At 46.7% G+C, this 21,835-nt stretch overlaps 1 protein-coding gene across 1 annotated transcript in view; it reads right to left on the bottom strand.

The window, feature by feature from the left end:
* Positions 1–21,835, bottom strand: part of LMNA (lamin A/C) — an 80,196-nt gene that overhangs the window by 57,338 nt on the left and 1,023 nt on the right. The window lies entirely within an intron of this gene.

The following is a 21,835-nucleotide window of genomic DNA, read 5'->3' on the forward strand; positions in this document are numbered from 1 at the left end:
TTCAGAGTACATAGTCCTGTTACTGATTGTCCCCAAAGGAGCTCACAATCTAATCCCCCTACCATAGACGTCATGTAACGTTCCTACCATACTGTAGCTTAAACTTTAAGGTGCGTACACATGCACTACCGCCGGCAACGACGGGTCCGCCGGCCCCTCCAGCTGGGCAAGCGTTCCAGCAGACAGTAGTGCGTCTGTCAGGCAGACTGAGAAGGCTGTTTCTGAATGATCCGCCGAGCAGATCGTTCAGAAACAGCCTTATCAGCCCGCCGACAGCGTGTACACACGCTACTGTCGGCTGAACGTCTGCCCAGCGGGAGGGGCCGGCAGACCAGTCGTTGTCGGCGGTAGTGCTTGTGTACGCACCTTTAAAGCCTCATACACACACTAGTCTAAACTAATCTAAAATAAATAGTGCAGAGGCCAGACTGATAAGGAAACCTGAAATAAGAGGGATATGGAGGCTGCCATATATACCGGTATTTCCTTTTAAACAATACCAGTTGCCTGGCAGTCCTGTTGATCTCTTTGGCTGCAGTAGTGTCTGAATCACACCAGAATCAAGCATGCAGCAAATGTAGTCACATACCAGTCAGAGCACCTGATCTGCATGCTTGTTCTGGGGGTCTATGGCTAAAAGTATTAAGAGATTGAGGATCAGCAGTGCAGCCAGGCAATGTGCATTGTGTAAAAGGAAATAAATATGGCAGCCCCCATAATCCACTCACTTCAGGTGGGTGTTAAAGGACAACTGTAGCAAGAGTGATATGAAGGCTGCCATTTTTATTTCCTTTTAAGCAATACCAGTTGCCTGGTTCTCCTGCTGATCCTCTGCCTCTAATACTTTTAGCCACAGCCCCTGAAAAAGCATGCAGCAGATCAGGTGTTTTTGACATTATTGTCAGATCTGACGAGATTAGCTGCATGCTTGTTTCTGGTGTGATTCAGACACCACTGCAGCTAAATAGATCAGCAGGGCTGCCGGGCAACTGGTATTGTTTAAAAGGAAATAAATATGGCAGCCTCCGTATTCTTCTCACTTCAGTTTCCACGAAAGCATGGAAGGAATATAACATTAGATGATTTAATAAAGTCAGTGTCCCTGTCACTATCTGGAGTGAACCAGGCGCAAGTGGCAAATACCTTTCGTTCAAAAAAATAATAATTTCAAGTATACTGTAACAGCAGACATAATACAGTTGACATTGGTTGGATCACTTAGGAGTTCCTCCCAAAAGATAGCCAGAGATCTCTGGAAATGCTAGGGGGGAAAATAAATCAGGCCCATTGCTTCGCACTATCGGTCACTTTTTGCATTTACATTTTTACAATAAATGTTCTCGGTTCAGGAAATCATTCACATTTATCTGTGATCTCACAACTATGGCCGATATGATCAGTGTTCGAGGTTTAAGGGAAATCTGAAGTGAAAATAAACTGATGATATAATGATTTGTACGGGTAGTACAGCTAAGAAATAAAACATTAGGAGCAGAGACATAAGTCTATTATGGTTTCCAGTACAGGAAGAGTTAAGAAACTCCAGTTATCTATGCAAAAGAGCCATTGAGCTCCACGACTTTCAAAGTCTCAGAGAGCTCTGTCTTCTGAAGCTTATCTCAACTGTCTGTCACTGTATTTTGTATTTTTTCTGCAGAGGAAAGTTCAAAAGTTCATAAGCCTGCTCTGTGAAATCATTTAGAATGCTGAGTGTAATATGTAAACTGCAAATATTACAGAATTATGCAATGTTATAAAAAAAAAATTAAAAAAAATAACTGAAAATAAAAATAAGACTAATTTATTTGCTACAAATGTTCTATTATTTATCCATACTACACAACCAATTCATTGCATCATATTTTTTCCTACTTCAGTGTCACTTTAACATACTGTACATACAGTTACTTTGAACTGCAGTATAGTAAAACAACTACAAGATGTCCCTATGTGTAAAACATGATGTTGATCTCTACGGTATTGTTATTTCCTGTACTCGCTCTGCATTCTCTCTGCTCTAAGTAAGCTGCATTGTCCTGATGGTTGTGTACGATTTCATCTCTGCATGTTTTTCTTCAGTAAAGTGTTCTAACTTGTTATACTGGTTGCCTATCTGTGTCTACAGAACCCTATGATCCAACATCAGCAGAACATTGATTTTATTTATTTTTTGGCGCAAGTAACCGGTCAGATTTAAAAAAAAACAAAACAAAAAAAAACACACAGGCAAGGAGTCAACGCGCAGGAGATGTACAGAAGGAAATCATTCATCATGGAGAGATTCCTAACTGTCTCGGCTGACAATGACTGTAACCAAAAGTGAAAGTATTCCTAGTTTAGGAAATCGGACATTATCAGTGTTTTTTCTTCATCTTCCAACGGTTGGCGGGATGATCTGCTGGCGCGGAGCCAGAGGTATCCAACCTCTGGACGGAAATTTGAAAACAAACAGTGATTTGGGCGTGGCCATAAGGCGAGCGTAGGAGGGTAAAGTCCGTCTGCGGAGGTGGCAGGTGCTGCGTCTGCACAACGTGGATCCACAAACAAACCTTAGATCCTCATTACTGAGAATAACGCACTGTCATGATCCGGGCAAGACTTGTATCCTGGAGGGCTTTATACAGCAGAGGGTTAGCCAGGGCCGGCCCTAGACTTTTTGCTGCCTGAGGCAAATTTAGAAAAAATTTACGCCCCCCCCCCCCCTCATGGGGGGTTGCCGAGCCGGAGGGGTAGTGGGCAGGACAGGGGTATTGGGCCTAGCAGTGGAGGGGGGGGTGTCGGACCCCCCCCCCCTCCCTCGCTGGGTCCCCCCATCTGCGCTCCCCTCCAGCTGTAAATAGTTAGGAAGCAGTTGATAGTAAGAGGCACTTCCTGCAACGCCGCCCACTGTATTGTAAGTGGACGGCTTTGCAGGAAGTGACGTCAGTGGAGCGCACGCTGGAACGCGGAAAAGGTGAGTCCTCCCCGCCCGTGCCTCTTACTATTGGCTGCTTCCTAACTATTTACAGCTGGAGGGGAGCGCAGATGAGGGAAGGGGGGTCCGACCCCCCTCCCCACCGCTAGGCCCAATACCCCCGTCCTGCCCGCTACCCCTCCGGCTCGGCGGCCGGCCCCCCGCACCCATGGACGAGCGGGTGCCGCCCCTAGAAGTTTGCCGCCTGAGGCAAAAGTTTCACCCCGCCTCATGAGCGGGCCGGCCCTGGGGTTAGCTAACTTAAACAGTACTAAAACCAATTATTGCCAAGTTCAATTGTGAGTCTAAAGACCAGTACACCATCAATTTTCATTGGCCAATGCCCAACCAATTTTACCGCATCCATGTAGCTTACATACACAGGGCTCTTTCACGCCAAAAATAGCAAAACGCAAAAGCATTTTGCGGTTTGCGATTTTCACTATGTTGGCCTCAACCAAAAACGCAGGAAAAATGCAGAACTAGAATTGCCTTTTTAGAAAATTACAAATGCGTTGATTCCAATTGTAACTTGTACTGTACCTGCGTTTTAAAAAAAAATAAAAAAAAAAAAAAAATCACCTTTTCAAAAATGAAACTGAATGCAGCTGGTGTAAAAGGGCCCTTATTCTGCCCATAATTTTCACAATATGTTGGCCCCATACTACATAGCAGTGGCTGGATAGTGTAATGGTTAAAGGGACCCCAAGTAGTACCTACAATCAAAAATTTCACTTACCTGGGGCATCCTCCAGCCCACCGTAGGCCACGAGGTCCCCGGCGTCCTCCTGGTTCCTCTCCGTGTCCCGCTGGCGGCTCAATTACCGGCGACAGCCGCCTTGGGTGTCAGGCCGACTCTTCCTGGATCCAGACGCTCGGCGTCATCACGCCGGCCGGCGTGACAGTCCTGCGCATGCGCGGTTTTCTAACTCTAAACAGCGCATGCGCAGGACTGTCACGCCGGCCGCCGTAATGAAGTGTAGCTGCCGGCGTGATGATGCGTAGCATCATGATCCAGGAAGAGTCAGCCGGGTTTCGCCAGTAACGGAGCCACCAGCAGAAAACTGAGAGGAGCCAGGACGACGCCGGGAACCTCGCGGCCTACGGTGGGCTGGAGGAAGCCCCAGGTAAGTGAAATTTTTGATTGTAGGTACTGCTTAGGGCCCCGTTAAGGGCTCTGCCTCTGACACAGGAGACCTGGGTTTAAATCTTGAGTCTTCTTCCGTAAGCCAACACCTATTCAGTAAGGAGACCGTGGGCAAGACTCCATAACACTGCTACTACCTATAGGAGCGCACCCTAGTGGCTGTAGCTGTAGCTCAAGCATTTTGAGTTCTGTGTCTTGTCTACACGGAGGTGGAAAAACTGGTCAGTGATTGGCCAATCATAATTGAAAGTGTGTACCAGGTTTAAAGTTCGTAGGCACTCACAATCAGAGATCGGAGCTGGATCCCTAGAGTGCTTCAGGGTGGTGCTTAAAGAGAACCAGAGGTGAAGTTTTACAGAAAAAAAAAAACATACTTACCTATGAAGAGGGAGGATCCCCATATCCTCCTCGCCTCTACCTCTGCTTGCTGGGATCCTCTTTTAGATCCTGCGCAGTAGTACGAAGGCACTGATCCTTACAGGCTGCCAACAGGACTCTGGAGAGGACCAGAACTGTACGGAGGGACCCAAATGACTTATAGGGGCTGGAAGAAGCCCCAGGTAAGTAAAACTATTTTTTTTTTGTGTGGCCTTGTGAGTCCTTTAACCACTTAATGACAAGCTGACTTATAAATGTCCTGCTAGAGCCTCTTAACGGCTCCAGGACGTTTTTTATAAGTCAAACAGTGCTGCTGCCGCTGTGCACATGCACATGCGTGCTCCCGCGCGTGCACGTGAATTCCTGTGCACGAGAGATTAGAAAGGGGGGAAAAAAAAAACACCATAGAAAAAAATACACCTTTATTTCCAAATACTATATTGTCACCATACTTTGTACTTGGGATATTATTAAAATCTTGTGATAACCAGGACAAATAGGCAGATAAAATGTGTGGGTTTTATGCACAGTAGCAGTGTTTATATTAAAACAATAGGGGAAAAAATGTATTTTTTCATTTTTTTCCCCTTGTTTTTCTCTTTAAAATGCATAGAAAATAAAGTAATTACTGAAAACAAATATCAACCCCAAAAAGCCCAATTAGTGGTGAAAAAAACAAAAAAAAACAAAGATATATATATCATTTCATTGTGATAAGTAGTCATTAAAGGGATACTTAAGTGGAAAAAAAAAAAAAAGATTTTTACTCACCTGGGGCTTCCCTCAGCCCCCTGCAGCTGTCCGGTGCCCTCGCAGCCCCGCTTCGATCCTTCTGTCCCCGCCGGCGGCCACTCCAGGGTTCGGCGACAGCCGTCGACAGGCTAGGAACGCGAGTGATTCTTTGCGTTCCCAGCCACAATATATCACCCCCTATGCTGCTATTGCAGCAAGAAGGCAATAGCAGCATAGGGGGCGATATATTGTAGCTGGGAACGCGAAGAATCACTCGCGTTCCCAGCCTGTCGCCGAACCCAGAAGTGGCCGCCGGTGGGGACAGAAGGATCGGAGCGGGGCTGCGAGGGCACCGGACAGCTGCAGGGGGCTGAGGGAAGCCCCAGGTGAGTAAATTTTTTTTTTTTTTTTTGCTTAAGTATCCCTTTAAGCTATTGGCAAATGAAAGGGATGAGCACAGAAAGGTGAAAATCGCTCTTGTCCGTTAGGGTAAAAAACGCTTTGGGGTGAAGTGGTTAAAGAACTGTAGTGATGATAACGCATGAAGTGGGTGATGGGTGAAAACAGTAGGAAAGCACATAGTTTGTGAGAGTGTCGGGGACATGGTAGGAATAACAGCTTCTATTCCACTGCAAAGGGAAGGTGTGCAGACAAAGTTAATTGGTGGTATTTTATTTAGCTGATGAGGGACACACGCAAAATACTAAAAGCAATTTCCCTCACATTGAAAAACATTTGAAGACCACAAAACTTTATTCCCGTCTCCGTTGACTGAACACACGAGTTATTTTTAGAGCTTTATTTTTAGTTTTTCTCCGATCGGCATTCCCAGGATGCTATACAGCTTTCTCCAGATGTTCCGGGTACCGCCATTTCCCCAGACGCCGGCCTCCATACATCGCAGGGCGGGATCAGTGTGCCGTGATTGGCAGGTCAGAGGACCACTCATACGTACAGATGGGGGAGGGAAGGGCCTTGAGCTGTGCAGTGTTTACTCAGCACTGTACAGACACTTGTGATATGCAAAGAATGCGAAAAATGAACAAAAAAGTGAATCTGGTACAGAGGTGGAGAAACAGAATGATCACTGTAAAGGAATGTCATTTCTCTAATGCAACACCCAAAGAACGTGGAAGGAGCCACATTCTCCAACAGCAAGCTTCACTCTCCTGATATACTCTGTGCTGCTGGAGGACTCTGCTCCTTCCTCTATCTAACTCTCCTCTCCTGATATACTCTGTGCTGCTGGAGGACTCTGCTCCTCCCTCTATCTAACTCTCCTCTCCTGATACACTCTGTGCTGCTGGAGGACTCTGCTCCTCCCTCTATCTAACCCTCCCCTCCTGATATACTCTGTGCTGCTGGAGGACTCTGCTCCTTCCTCTAACTCTCCTCTCCTGATATACTCTGTGCTGCTGGAGGACTCTGCTCCTTCCACTATCTAACGCTCCTCTCCTGATATACTCTGTGCTGCTGGAGCACTCTGCCCCTTCCACTATCTAACGCTCCTCTCCTGATATACTCTGTGCTGCTGGAGCACTCTGCCCCTTCCTCTAACTCTCCTCTCCTGATATACCCTGTGCTGCTGGAGTACTCTGCTCCTCCCACTAACTCTCCTCTCCTGATATCCTCTGTGCTGCTGGAGGACTCTGCTCCTTCCACTATCTAACGCTCCTCTCCTGATATACTCTGTGCTGCTGGAGCACTCTGCCCCTTCCACTATCTAACTCTCCTCTACTGATATACTCTGTGCTGCTGGAGTACTCTGCTCCTCCCACTAACTCTCCTCTCCTGATATCCTCTGTGCTGCTGGAGCACTCTGCCCCTTCCACTATCTAACGCTCCTCTCCTGATATACTCTGTGCTGCTGGAGCACTCTGCCCCTTCCTCTAACTCTCCTCTCCTGATATACCCTGTGCTGCTGGAGTACTCTGCTCCTCCCACTAACTCTCCTCTCCTGATACACTCTGTGCTGCTGGAGGTCTCTGCTCCTTCCTCTATCTAACCCTCCCCTCCTGATATACTCTGTGCTGCTGGAGGACTCTGCTCCTTTCTCTATCTGACTCATTTCCCACAATGCCATCCTTGCCCCACCACAGTCATGGCGTTTTGTTCCTTGGCATGACCAGGTATAATGGGTGCAGTAAATGAGGGCAAGTCGCCAGGGACAGCAGCCCTTTCTCTAACAATCTCTCAGCCATGTTTGGACAAAGGAACTTTTATTGGAGGTTGTGGGAGAGGCGGTTTCCATGCAGCTGCCGGGAGGACAAAACCAGGAATGTCAGCAGCAGATACAGACATCTGACATTGGGCATACAGTCACATGGACTTATGTGGATCTACAAGCCTGGAGAACAAACAAACTCAATTTCTCACCGACTTCAACCATCTACAGCAAACGTCCCCTGCCAGCCTCTTTTTCAAATACAGTATCATCTCGTTATAGTAAACTCTGGTATAGTAAACATTCGGGTATAGTAAACTAAATGTCCAGGTCCCGGCCAATCTCCATTATAAGTATATCGGAGTAACGCCTAGTATAGTAGAACTTCAGTCATGGTGAACCTGGTTTTTGGCCCCTGCGGTATTCTGTATCCGGCTATAGTGGAAAGTGGGCTGGAGCATGAGTCATACGTCAGTCAGAGACTCATGAGCTACCTGTGCCCTGCTCACTAGCTTACACAGGCCGCATAGTGAGACCTATGCTGCCTGTGTAAGCTGCGGCCTGGCTACTGAGGGCATTGCCTGTCATCTGTGACTTGCTTGCAACGCTACAGTATCATCCAGGCAGCACGGAAATATGGACAGAGGAGCACACTATCAGTACTGTACCTACATTAGCTGGTCAGACCTATGCTTCCCGTGCAAGCTGCTGCCTGATTACAGAGGGAATTGCCTAATACCTGTGACTTGCTTGTGCATGGCTGCAATGCTACAGCATCATCCAGGCTGCACAGAATATGGACAGAGGTGCACACTATCAGTACTGTACCTGCATTAGCTGGTCAGACCTATGCTTCCCGTGCAAGCTGCTGCCTGATTACAGAGGGAATTGCCTAATACCTGTGACTTGCTTGTGCATGGCTGCAATGCTACAGCATCATCCAAGCTGCACAGAATGTGGACAGAGGTGCACACTATCAGTACTGTACCTGCATTAGCTGGTCAGACCTATGCTTCCCGTGCAAGCTGCTGCCTGATTACAGAGGGAATTGCCTAATACCTGTGACTTGCTTGTGCATGGCTGCAATGCTACAGCATCATCCAGGCTGCACAGAATATGGACAGAGGTGCACACTATCAGTACTGTACCTGCATTAGCTGGTCAGACCTATGCTTCCCGTGCAAGCTGCTGCCTGATTACAGAGGGAATTGCCTAATACCTGTGACTTGCTTGTGCATGGCTGCAATGCTACAGCATCATCCAAGCTGCACAGAATGTGGACAGAGGTGCACACTACACACTATCAGTACTGTACGTGCATTAACTGGTGAGGCCTATACTTTCTGTGCAAGCGGTTGTGTGATTATTGCATACAAATTCCTGCATATTGCGCACTGTGCTTTGTTTTCTAGTTTAGACGGTGTCTGTGCTTGCTAAATTATTGACGGAATTCAAATTCAGTACTAGATCATACTTTATGTGCTTATGACCATTTCTGATACAGTAAACTTTTCAAATAGTAAACTATTAGTCCCAGTCCTATGGAGGATACTATAAAGGGATTCTACTGTATTCCCAATGGTCTTGGTAGACTCCTGTGCAGCAGCCACAAGTGGTTAAATACAGCGCAGCTCTCAGCAGTCTCATAATAGCAAGTCTGCAGATTTTTTTTTACATTTAGCCCCGCCCACAGGACACCACAGTCTGAGAAGTAACCAGGCACAGATGTTATTAATGCAAACATTAAAGTCCTGGGGGGTAATTTTGAAATAATATATACAGTCGTATAAAATTTATGAGCATATGGAATGCATTTTTATCCCATCTTGCCTTCCGGGTAAAAGGCGGAGCGTTCCTTTAAATGATCAACAGCACCCCCAGTGGTCAAAAGGTGTAACTAACACATTTCAAAAGATAGTTTGACATTGACAATGCAACAACCGCCCAGCAGAAGCCCTGTAATCATTTGAATAAGTCCCAAGTGACAGATACTTAAATCCTTGTGACACATTGCCTTCACGCCTAGGAATTGGGGTGTGCCACACAGATAAGGTGTGCAAGTATTTAAAAATCCCAGGATGCACCTGGGCGCGGTATAGGCAGCTCTGATTAGGGTGCAGAGTACAATTGTGCAAGAAAAAGCATTGTTGTCATGGAGACAAATAAAACACTGGTAATAGTAAAGTTGGGCGTTGGCAAGGAATCTGCCACAAGAAGAAAATAAATCTTTCTGATGAAGTGTAGTGACCTGATGACGTTTCACAGAAGAATGTGGCTTATTTGGAGAATTTACCACCAGAATGCAGGGGTCAGTCAGACTAAAAGGGAAGTGACCTGACTACCAGGAGGGCGAAGCAAAAACAACCATGAGGCTCCATTCACACTTACAAAATGCAAAACACCGGCGATTTTTACTGGCAGGAGTGATTTTTCCGGGATTTCACGCGGATCACTGAACACTGCGGCGATTTTGGCACGCTCGTGTGTAGCGCTTCTATAGCACTGAAACGCGATCGCCGGGAAATTGCCTGAAAATGGTGCAGGCGACGAGTTTGCGTTTCTTGTTTTTGCCCGTTTTTGGGCGATTTGTGGCGAGTAGCGCAAATCGCTCAAGTAAGAACGGGGCCCATAGGGTTTCATTACGCTAGCGCTTTTGAAAAGCGCTAGCGTTTGAGCGTTTTGCCGAAATCGCGGCAAAACGCTCCAGTGTGAATGGAGCCTAAATAATAATTCCTAGGGCGACCAAGTGCACAAATCAGCACTTGATAAAACATGATAAAAAGTACCATGTAGCAAAAAGTTAATGAACAAGGCAAAAATGAAAAACAGCCTAGCCATAACTATTCCTCACTACTAAAATAACTTCATTCATGAAGCAAAAAAATACAATAAAAAGTTTGAAAAAAATCCACAAAATCATTTGCAATTAGTGTATTGCTAATGGCACAGGTGATAATTAAAGCTAGAGTGTTAAAGGGAAGGTTCAAGCAAAATAAAAAAAATGAGTTTCACTTACCTGGGGCTTCTACCAGCCCCATGCAGCCATCCTGTGCCCTCGTAGTCACTCACTGCTGCTCCAGTCCCCCGCTGGCAGCTTGCCGACCTCGGAGGTCGGCAGGACGCAATGCGTACATTTTTACGCATTCCTGCTAGTGCAGGAACATTAGCACATACATTTTTACGCATTACTGGTTCAATGCGTACATTTTTACGCATTGAACCAGTAATGCGTAAAAATGTATGCGTTAATGTTCCTGCGCTAGCGGGAATGCGTAAAAATGTACGCAATGTGGCCCGCCGACCTCCGGGGTCGGCAAGCTGCCAGCGGGGGACTGGAGCAGCAGTGAGTGACTACGAGGGCACAGGATGGCTGCATGGGGCTGGTAGAAGCCCCAGGTAAGTGAAACTCATTTTTTTATTTTGCTTGGACCTTCCCTTTAGGCTTCTTGCACACCAAGACGTTGCGTTAGGTGGCACGTTAAGGTCGCATAACGTGCACCTAACACAACGTATGGCGCTGCAAGAGCCGACGGTAGAGTGAGCCGCGTTAGGCGGCTCGATTCCTATAATGTCTCCCAGAGTGGCGCTGATTGGCCAGCGTGACCACGTGATGCGGAGCGAGACACTCCGCATCACGTGGTCCCGCCGGCCAATCAGCGCCCGCCAGTGCAGTGAATATTAAGTAGCCATGTGCGCGGCTACTGTAGCTGCATCTCCCCGCCTCCTCTCCGCCCCCCACTGAGCATGTGCAAACAGTCTAACGCGGCTATAGCCGCTCCAACGCCGTAGCATGCTGCACTTTGCGGAGAGCGTGCAGCGTTACATGTAACGCAACGTGGGCTGTGTGAACAGCCCACTTGTGTTACATTGCTGTGCGTTGGGGGAGCGTTACAGGCGCACTAACGTGCGCCTGTAACGTCTTGGTGTGTAAGCAGCCTTAAGGTAATTTATTATAAATCACTTATAAAGCGGGTCGGAGAAGAGGGGGCTTGAGATGCTGGACAGAGTCGGCACAACTTCATGGAACATGACCTCACAACCATTATAAACTCATCAGACAATACTAAGAAGTAGTAGTTCTAAGTTTAGATGAACAAGTCATGGAAATCCCCTCCTCAAAGGAAAATACATATACCATTTTCCTTATTTTCCAGAATGGATATAATGTAGTTGCCGTTCCAGGTTTGGTGTTTTTGTGATAAAAAAAAAAAAATTAAAGAGGAACTATAGTGAAAATATTTAATACAATTACTTATTTTTCTTTTTACAATATTCAATTATAAATTACTTAGTGGTTGCCCATTGTAAAAAAATATTTCCTCTCCCCGATTTACATTCTGAAATGGATCACTGATGTTGACATCCTTGGTCCTGGCAGGTGCAGCTCTGTGGAAGGTTTGGTTACTGAGAGTTCTAAAGAAAATAGAACATACACCTAGCATCCCAGAATTCTCAAGAGGGGGATTCTGCATAGCTAATCAGCCTAGGCTTAGGAAGTGTTTCTGATACTGTAACCAGGAAAAGTACCCTAAAAGTGGGTATAATTAACTATATTCTACGCAGTGTTCCCCAACCCTGTCCTCAAGGCCCACCAACAGTGCATGTTTTGTAGAAACCCACACAGGTAGTTAATCAGCTCTGCTGAGACACTAATTACCCCACCTGTGATTGTGTGTGGTTTTCTGCAAAGCAAGTACTGTTGGTGGTCCTTGAGGACAGGATTGGGGAACTGTGCCATACAGGGAGCGCAGAATTATTAGGCAAGTTGTATTTTTGAGGAATAATTTTATTATTGAACAACCACCATGTTCTCAATGAACCCAAAAAACTTATTAATATCAAAGCTGAATATTTTTGAAAGTAGTTTTTAGTTTGTTTTTAGTTTTAGCTATTTTAGGGGGATATCTGTGTGTGCAGGTGACTATTACTGTGCATAATTATTAGGCAACTTAACAAAAAACAAATATATACCCATTTCAAATATTTATTTTTATCAGTGAAACCAATAGAACATCTTAACATTCACAAATATACATTTGTGACACTCAAAAACAAAACAAAAACAAATCAGTGACCAATATAGCCACCTTTCTTTGCAAGGACACTCAAAAGCCTGCCATCCATGGATTCTGTCAGTGTTTTGATCTGTTCACCATCAACATTGCGTGCAGCAGCAACCACAGCCTCCCAGACACTGTTCAGAGAGGTGTACGGTTTTCCCTCCTTGTAAATCTCACATTTTATGATGGACCACAGGTTCTCAATGGGGTTCAGATCAGGTGAACAAGGAGGCCATGTCATTCGTTTTTCTTCTTTTATACCCTTTCTTGCCAGCCACGCTGTGCAGTACTTGGATGAGTGTGATGGAGCATTGTCCTGCATGAAAATCATGTTTTTCTTGAAGGATGCAGACTTCTTCCTGTACCACTGCTTGAAGAAGGTGTCTTCCAGAAACTGGCAGTAGGACTGGGAGTTGAGCTTGACTCCATCCTCAACCCGAAAAGGCCCCACAAGCTCATCTTTGATGATATCAGCCCAAACCAGTACTCCACCTCCACCTTGCTGGCGTCTGAGTCGGACTGGAGCTCTCTGCCCTTTACCAATCCAGCCACGGGCCCATCAAGACTCACCCTCATTTCATCAGTCCATAAAACCTTAGAAAAATCAGTCTTGAGATATTTCTTGGCCCAGTCTTGACGTTTCAGCTTGTGTGTCTTGTTCAGTGGTGGTCGTCTTTCAGCCTTTCTTACCTTGGCCATGTCTCTGAGTATTGCACACCTTGTGCTTTTGGGCACTCCAGTGATGTTGCAGCTCTGAAATATGGCCAAACTGGTGGCAAGTGGCATCTTGGCAGCTGCACGCTTGACTTTTCTCAGTTCATGGGCAGTTATTTTGCGCCTTGGTTTTTCCACACGCTACTTGCGACCCTGTTGACTATTTTGAATGAAACACTTGATTGTTCGATTCAGAAGCTTTGCAATTTTAAGAGTGCTGCATCCCTCTGCAAGATATCTCAATATTTTTGACTTTTCTGAGCCTGTCAAGTCCTTCTTTTGACCCATTTTGCCAAAGGAAAGGAAGTTGCCTAATAATTATGCACACCTGATATAGGTGTTGATGTCATTAGACCTCACCCCTTCTCATTACAGAGATGCACATCACCTAATATGCTTAATTGGTAGTAGGCTTTCAAGCCTATACAGCTTGGAGTAAGACAACATGCATAAAGAGGATGATGTGGTCAAAATACTCATTTGCCTAATAATTCTGCACTCCCTGTATACTATAAGGAAATCGTATGAAAAATGTAATTTTTAATTATTTGTTCTCTGGCTGCATAACTGGGGCACAATCCATTTGTAACCTGTAATTTCTAGAAAGGTGACTTGTAAGAAACCACGTGGAGGAAACGTGCAGCGCTGCGACGCCACGTGACTAGCCTGCTCGCCGAGTCACACAAGCTGCGTTTACCAAACTCCTGACTGCGATATTTTAATTTTGGACTTTTTACACGGCAAAATGCGTTTTATAAAAACACTTTGCTGGCTTGTAAATTCACAATATGCTTCAAATTAAACATCACCTTTTACCGAAGACGTGTTATTAAATTCATAAAAGTAGTTTTTCCTGGGCGCAAACTGCCTACGCATTCATCAGCATGGCTGCCGGCGATCTAGTCAAAATGAAAGTGTTTCTTGCTCAGCACTTTTAAAGTGAGGGATTAAAGTGGACCTGAACTCTTGCACAGGACAGTTAACCCTAGGTCTGCTTCCATGCAAGCAGCAAGTAGACACACTGCAGATTTGTTGCAGTATTGGTATAAGCTGTAACAAAGACATGTTTTTCTTTAAAGGTTATTATGCGGTTGCTTATCTTTTAGAGCAGAGAGGAAGTTCTGAGTTCAGGTCCAGTTTATGGACCAGACATACATCATAACTTGTATCTACATTACAACTGAAGTGTACCACGTGGCACAAGTCACACACGCACCTGGTGCCACAGGGTACAGGCACTTAGAAATGGGGGTGACAGCCAGGGCTGTGGAGTCGGTACAAAAATCATCAGACTCCAACTCCGACTCCTCAGTTTATGAAACCACCAACTTCAACTCAGACTCCGGGTACCGAAAATTGCTTAGACTCCAAGAATGTGACTCCAGCTCCGACTCTACAGCCCTGGTGACAGCAGAGTGAGCCATGAGTTATGCCAGCAGCACTGGTGAGAATTTACACAGCAGGGGCACTGGTAGGGACAACGGCAGGAGGTCTGTTGAGTACGGCAGTCACCGCGATATCGAACGCCATTACCACTGCACACCCGATCAACCGTGTGCAACCAAGATTTTCAAGAATGCTAGATTGATACATTCCTCTGATTTCGGCCCGAAATTGATCAAATTATCGATCGAGTAGACATGCTGCAGCACCAATTTTCTTCTGATTCAACAGAATATCAAATCGTCTGGTCGATCAGCCCCCTAAATTGCTAGATTTATGGCAATCTTTAGTCATAGATGCTGAACAAGCATGTAGATTGGGTGCTCTGACCCAAGTCTGACAAGATTAGCTGCATGCTTGTTTCTGGTGTAATTCAGACACTACTGCAGCCAAAGTGATCAGCAGGGCTGCCCGGGAACTGGTATTGTTTAAAAGTAAATAAATATGGCAGCCTGCATATCCCTCTCACTTCAGGTGTCCTTTAAACTGAAACAGACCACCCATTGATGGGCTCTGATGTACTGCTTAACATTCTCCTGCTGGTACTAAGGTCCCTTTCATACTGGTGATCGCAAAACGGTAGCAAAATCAATAGTTTTGCGATGGGGATTTTTTTGCAATTAACGCATATCTTTTTTTGGAAATTTTCACAATTTTTGAGCGATTGCGATTTGCTTTTTTTAACATTGCAATTGCAATCGCTCTAAAGTCGCAAAAAACGACGCTGCATGCACCGCTTTTGCATTTATCGCAAATCGATGGCAATCACGGCAGTGAGATCGCTGCCGTATACTTTTAATTACACTAGCGCTTTTGAAAACGCTAGCGATCACCGGCAATTGGCGGTAAACGCCCACTAATCGCCCTAGTGTGAATGGGACCTGATAACGGCTTATCACCTTAGTGACTGCTGTGATATTCTGTATCAGAGCCTGAAAAAGCACAGTGCAGTGTTTCCCTAGTAACTGCTCACTGACTGATAGTGTCTCCAGGTTATAGCCCCGCCCCCTGCTGAAGGAACAGGGACCAGCACACTGCATTACTGACACATCGGGCCCACAAACAGGAGCTGTCACATGTGGCATAACATGCAGTGTTTCCCTAGTAACTGCTCACTGACTGATAGTGTCTCCAGGTTATAGCCCCGCCCCCTGCTGAAGGAACAGGGACCAGCACACTGCATTACTGACACATCGGGCCCACAAACAGGAGCTGTCACATGTGGCATAACATGCAGTGTTTCCCTAGTAACTGCTCACTGACTGATAGTGTCGCCATGTTTTAGCCCCGCCCTCTGCTGAAGGGCCAGGGACCGGCACACTGCATTACTGACACATCAGGCCCACAAACAGGAGCTGTCACATATTCCATAACACGCAGTGTTTCCTAGTAACCACTCACCGACTGATACTGTCGCCAGGTTTTAGCCCCGCCCTCTGCTGAAGGGTCAGGGACCGGCACATTGCATTACTGACACATCAGGCCCACAAACAGGAATGGTCACATGTTGCATAACATGCAATGTTTCCCTAGTAACCGCTCACTGACTGATAGTGTCCCCAGGTTTTAGCCCCGCCCCCTACTGAAGGGCCAGGGACCGGCACATTGCATTACTGACACATCGGGCCCACAAACAGGAGCTGTCGCATGTTGCATAACACGCAGTGTTTCCTAGTAACCGCTCACTGACGGACAGTCTCTCAGTGAATCTTGTAGTAATGCTGCTCAGACAGGCAGAGCTCATCATTGCCTCATTCTAGATCAATGACAATGACGTTACACTCCATTCCATTCTGATTCATCTTCGCTTTAAGTGACCCTCCCAGACTTCTAAAGCAGCATCCCTATGTTCTTTAATAATGCTCTTAACGTGCAACCGTGAAGACGAGAGATTGTGAAAGTTATTTTTTCAAAATCTGCTCTTTCCTGATGAAGCAATTACATTGCCCTGCCAGTCTGCCTTGTAAAACTGGACAGGGCACTGAAGCACTTTCTATTATTTACATGCTGATGGCTACACAGCGATTTCACTTCTCTACCCCAGTCATTTCCTCTTCTGCTCCACTCTGCTCCTGCTAAACACTCCAACTCTACCTCTATAGGTATTCCCAACCACTCCCTGCTCTGCTACTGCTTCCCTGCTCCACTCTGCTCCTGCTAAACACTCCAACTCCACCTTCATAGGTATTCCCAGACACTCCTTGCTCTGCTACTGCTTCCCTGCTCCACTCTGCTCCTGCTAAACACTCCAACTCCACCTTCATAGGTATTCCCAGACACTCCTTGCTCTGCTACTGCTTCCCTGCTCCACTCTGCTCCTGCTAAACACTCCAACTCCACCTTCATATGTCCTCCCAGCCACTTCCTGTCCCAGTACTGCTTCCCTGCTCCACTCTGCTCCTGCTAAACACTCCAACTCCACCTTCATAGGTATTCCCAACCACTCCTTGCTCTGCTACTGCTTCCCTGCTCCACTCTGCTCCTGCTAAACACTCCAACTCCACCTTCATATGTATTCCCAGACACTCCTTGCTCTGCTACTGCTTCCCTGCTACACTCTGCTCCTGCTAAAAACTCCAACTCCACCTTCATATGTCCTCCCAGCCACTTCCTGCCCCAGTACTGCTGCCCTGCTACACTCTGCTCCTGCTAAAAACTCCAACTCTACCTTTATAGGTCCTCCCAGCCACTTCCTGCCCCAGTACTGCTGCCCTGCTACACTCTGCTCCTGCTAAAAACTCCAACTCCACCTTCATATGTCCTCCCAGCCACTTCCTGCCCCAGTACTGTTGCCCTGCTACACTCTGCTCCTGCTAATCACCCCAACTCCACCTTCATATGTCCTCCCAGCCACTTCCTGCCCCAGTACTGCTGCCCTGCTACACTCTGCTCCTGCTAAAAACTCCAACTCCACCTTCATATGTCCTCCCAGCCACTTCCTGTCCCAGTACTGCTGCCCTGCTACACTCTGCTCCTGCTAAAAACTCCAACTCTACCTTTATAGGTATTCCCAGCCACTTCCTGCCCCAGTACTGCTTCCCTGCTACACTCTGCTCCTGCTAATCACCCCAACTCCACCTTCATATGTCCTCCCAGCCACTTCCTGTCCCAGTACTGCTGCCCTGCTACACTCTGCTCCTGCTAAAAACTCCAACTCTACCTTTATAGGTATTCCCAACCACTCCTTGCTCTGCTACTGCTGCCCTGCTCCACTCTGCTCCTGCTAAAAACTCCAACTCCACCTTCATATGTCCTCCCAGCCACTTCCTGCCCCAGTACTGTTGCCCTGCTACACTCTGCTCCTGCTAATCACCCCAACTCCACCTTCATATGTCCTCCCAGCCACTTCCTGTCCCAGTACTGCTGCCCTGCTCCACTCTGCTCCTGCTAAAAACTCCAACTCCACCTTTATAGGTATTCCCAGCCACTTCCTGCCCCAGTACTGCTTCCCTGCTCTACTCTGCTCCCACTATTCACTCCAACTCCACCTTCATATGTCTTCCCAGCCACTTCCTGTCCCAGTACTGCTGCCCTGCTCCACTCTGCTCCTGCTAAACACTCCAACTCCATGGCATACATTCAGAGCCAGATCATTTACAAGGCAAGCCTAGGCAGTTGCCTAGGGCACGGAGAGAGAGTCTAGGGGGCGGTAGGTGCTAACCAAAAAGCCAGGTGACCATCGGCAGTGGGCAAAATCTACTACCTTGGCTAGGGCCCCATTTCATGTGAATCCTTTTCCACATAAATCTGTCACACTGGGCGACTGGAATGAGCCTGTTTACGTATGAATCATGCCAGGAAGGACTCTCACACCTGCCCATCCAGCCATTACCTCTGCAGCCGCCTTTGCTTGGTTAACCATTAACTGTGACAGGGTCTCTTTATAGCCAGGATGACACTAGCGGATGTGCTGCGCTGCCTTGGTGTTGTCCAATCACTGAAGCTCACTTGCTGATAACAGTGTACTGTGATTGCTGCACAAACACTTGACAAGCACCTGCTGTGCAGTACATGAAGATTCCTATTAGTTTATGCGGCGCGGCCATCTGCACTCATTCATTCTATGTTTGCCTGCAAGTCTATTACAGCGCTCATCACCGCTCAGGGGGAGTAGATGGGCATTGGATGGCGCAGCTGATGCTCGCCAGATGAGCTTCTGTCTGCAGGACTTTCACCGATGGTAGACAGTCCTGGTTTATTTGTTAAAGAGAAACAGTGACCAGGAATTGAAGATCATCCCAATCAGTAGCTGATACCCCCTTTCCCACCAGAAATCTTTACCTTTTTCTCAAACAGATCATCAGGGAGCACTGTATGGCTGATATTGTGGTAAATCCCCTCCCACAGTGTGATGTCAGGACTGACAGTTTCCGGTATGTGAACCTCACTGCATTGTGGGAAATATCATCTGTTTACAGCTGGATCCAACTGCCAAAAAAGCAAGCAGCATCTTCTTCCACTGACATCACCTGCCAGCAGTAAAAATGTCACCATGTGGTAAATGTCAGAATGTAAATCAGCGAGAGGAAAGATTTTACAATGGGAAAACCCTGACTAAATCTTTTATACATAATTATAGTAAAAATGAAGCACTTTTTTCATTAAATTATTTTCACTGGAGTTCCCGCGTCCTTTAAAGTAAACCTGAAATGAGCCAGAAAAAAAAGTTTTATGCATACCTGGGGCTTCCTCCAGCCCCTTTAAAAGGTGGGTACACACATCAGATAAAAGTCTTTGGAAAATGAAAGATCACAGACTAATTTTACCTCCTTCCATGTAGTATGAGAGCCATACCTACACAGTCTATTCTATGGAGCTGAACTCCCCATCAGACAGAAATCTTTGCAAATTGCTGCAGACAAAGATGCTGTACACATGCAACAGATCAGTATCTGCAAAAGATCCGTTCCTGCAAAATGCATTCATAGTCTATGATATCTGCAGATCTCATACACACCTTGTTTAATGGACATTCATCTGCAGATCAGACAATTATCTGCCGATCCAAAGATCCATCCTGGTGGGGCAAGGTGTGGCCTGTGTCACCTTAGGTCCAGGTAAAAAAACTGGGGGAGGGGGGGGGGGGGGTGTGGCCTGTGTCACCTTAGGTCCAGGTAAAAAAAATTGTGGGACAGAACTTGTTCTATGACCAATTTAGTGGTCCTTAGGTACGCCAACTGCTTATAAAAACAATATAGCAGATGAAAGGTTCGCTACAAACTCCCGCTCGCTGCAAACCGTGGCCAGGCTAAATGCTCCACTAAGCCCCGCTTGTGAACAGGATCCAGACAAAACAGCGCGCAGAGACGCCTGCAGGGCACACAGCACGTGTGTCTTTGTTTAAGCTGAGCTCCCGGCCCCCCCATACTCCGTATTTAGGTAATTGCGGGGTAGCCAGGGAGCCTGGTAAGGCAGGATGGGAGGATTTGCCAGGAATGTGGTGGAACGCTCAGGAAAATTAGAAGCACAGGCTCAGCAGAGCTGGGAAGGAGCAGCCCAAAGCTGCTGACCTCTCTGCACGACCATATACGGAAATCATTGCAAATAAAAACCCAGACGGAAAAAAAAATGAATACCCATAAAGAGGTTATCTGCAAAACCTGGTCCACAGCACCAGGAAAGGAAAAAATATTTTATAGATTTGTATACCATAGAAATTGGTTAAAAGCTCTTCAGCTTTTATGGCTGTCTGTACCCCCAGTAGAAAGTTTTCTTCATTTCCTGCTTAACAGGAAGTGCATAAATATGCATGAAAAAAGCAGCGCGTGCGCATGGAGAATTGTTTTACGGCTGTCCCCATTTCCTGCCCTTGGGACCACACAGGTTCCGTATGACACCCAGGTGATCCGAAAGAGGCCAAGACAGAGGAAGTATACCCCCAGTAGAGACAAAAACAGCGTTAAAAATCCAAAAGTGATTCAACCTTTACTAAAACAAAAAAGGTTTTACTAGAGTTATTAATGGGAGACAAACTAAGCAAAGTTCCAATCCCTGATACCCTTACAAACTATGTGTCTGTCCATAATGGATACAGAGCAGAAGCAAGTTATTCTTCTGCTGCAGAGGAGTTGTGCAGACAGACAGAAGCTGATATGTAAATGTTGCACGTTTATCTAGTAGTTAGGGAGCGCCACCCTTTTACCTCTTCCCCCCCCCAGACAGCAGGGGGCCGTAGGCTTTCTAAATGAAGGAAGTGATGTCACCTAATCATTTTACAAACAGGGTTTAGCTGTACTCCTTTACATAACATTTATTAATGGGGCTTTTAATAGCTTGGCTTTTCTACAGCACCTTGAGAGACCTTCTGGTCCTATCGCAGTCACACATACTGCTGGGTGTGCCCTTATCAGCCCCGCCGAGTTGGCATCAGGCTGCCCAGACACGCCAGAGCGGTGAAATGACAGAGCATAACACAAGATGGCACCATTTCCTCTCCGGCTTGGCAAAAGCTGCCTCTCGGCAGCTCTGGTGCCAGGACAGGCGGGCACAGACCGGAGATAAATCATAAGACAGCTGCTACACAAACAGCTGCCCGTACGCGTCTGTAGCGGCAGCATTTTGGTGTAATGGTCCGGTGAATGATTCGGTGGTCAACAAACCAGCCTGGCGCAGGATAACTGACTTACGAGAAGCTGCGTTATAAGGATCTTCACATAAGCAGGAAAAAATGTACCCAGCATGCCAAGTGCAACACAGACGACAGGGAGGAGGGTGGCGAGGGGGGTACCAAAATTGTAGCTGTGTGCAGGGGAGGGGGGGGCAAGGGTAGGGTGGTCATGTGATGACACATTCACACTGCAACATGCTTTAGTGGTGACTCGTTCAGCGATGCCTGTACCAGTCAGCGCCGGAATGGAACTACAGATCCCAGCATGCCGTGCCAGCTTGGCAATGGCTTGTAGTTCAAGCTCAGAAGATATATTTACTGGGCACCCGGCAAAGGAGACGTGCGTCACTCAGTGCAAACAAACGTGGCGCAGGCGTGGAGAAACAAAAATTATCCTCAGCTGCTGCCCGACCATTTTTTTTTCTTCATCACAACGACGCGTCGCGGCGAGCCCCGTCTACAGAAATGTCTGCAGGCTTCAGCCAAAAGCAAGTTCAAAATCGCAGACTTTCCTTCAAAACGAAGCAACGTACAAACAGAAGACCCGACTTGACCAGAACGTTTTGGAACGATAGGTTTCCCAAAGTGTTCTTTAAATCTTTAGACAACTGCGTAGAGAATGAAGGCGCTCACATGG

Source organism: Hyperolius riggenbachi, chromosome 9, assembly GCF_040937935.1.
Source record: "Hyperolius riggenbachi isolate aHypRig1 chromosome 9, aHypRig1.pri, whole genome shotgun sequence".
Taxonomy (NCBI): domain Eukaryota; kingdom Metazoa; phylum Chordata; class Amphibia; order Anura; family Hyperoliidae; genus Hyperolius; species Hyperolius riggenbachi.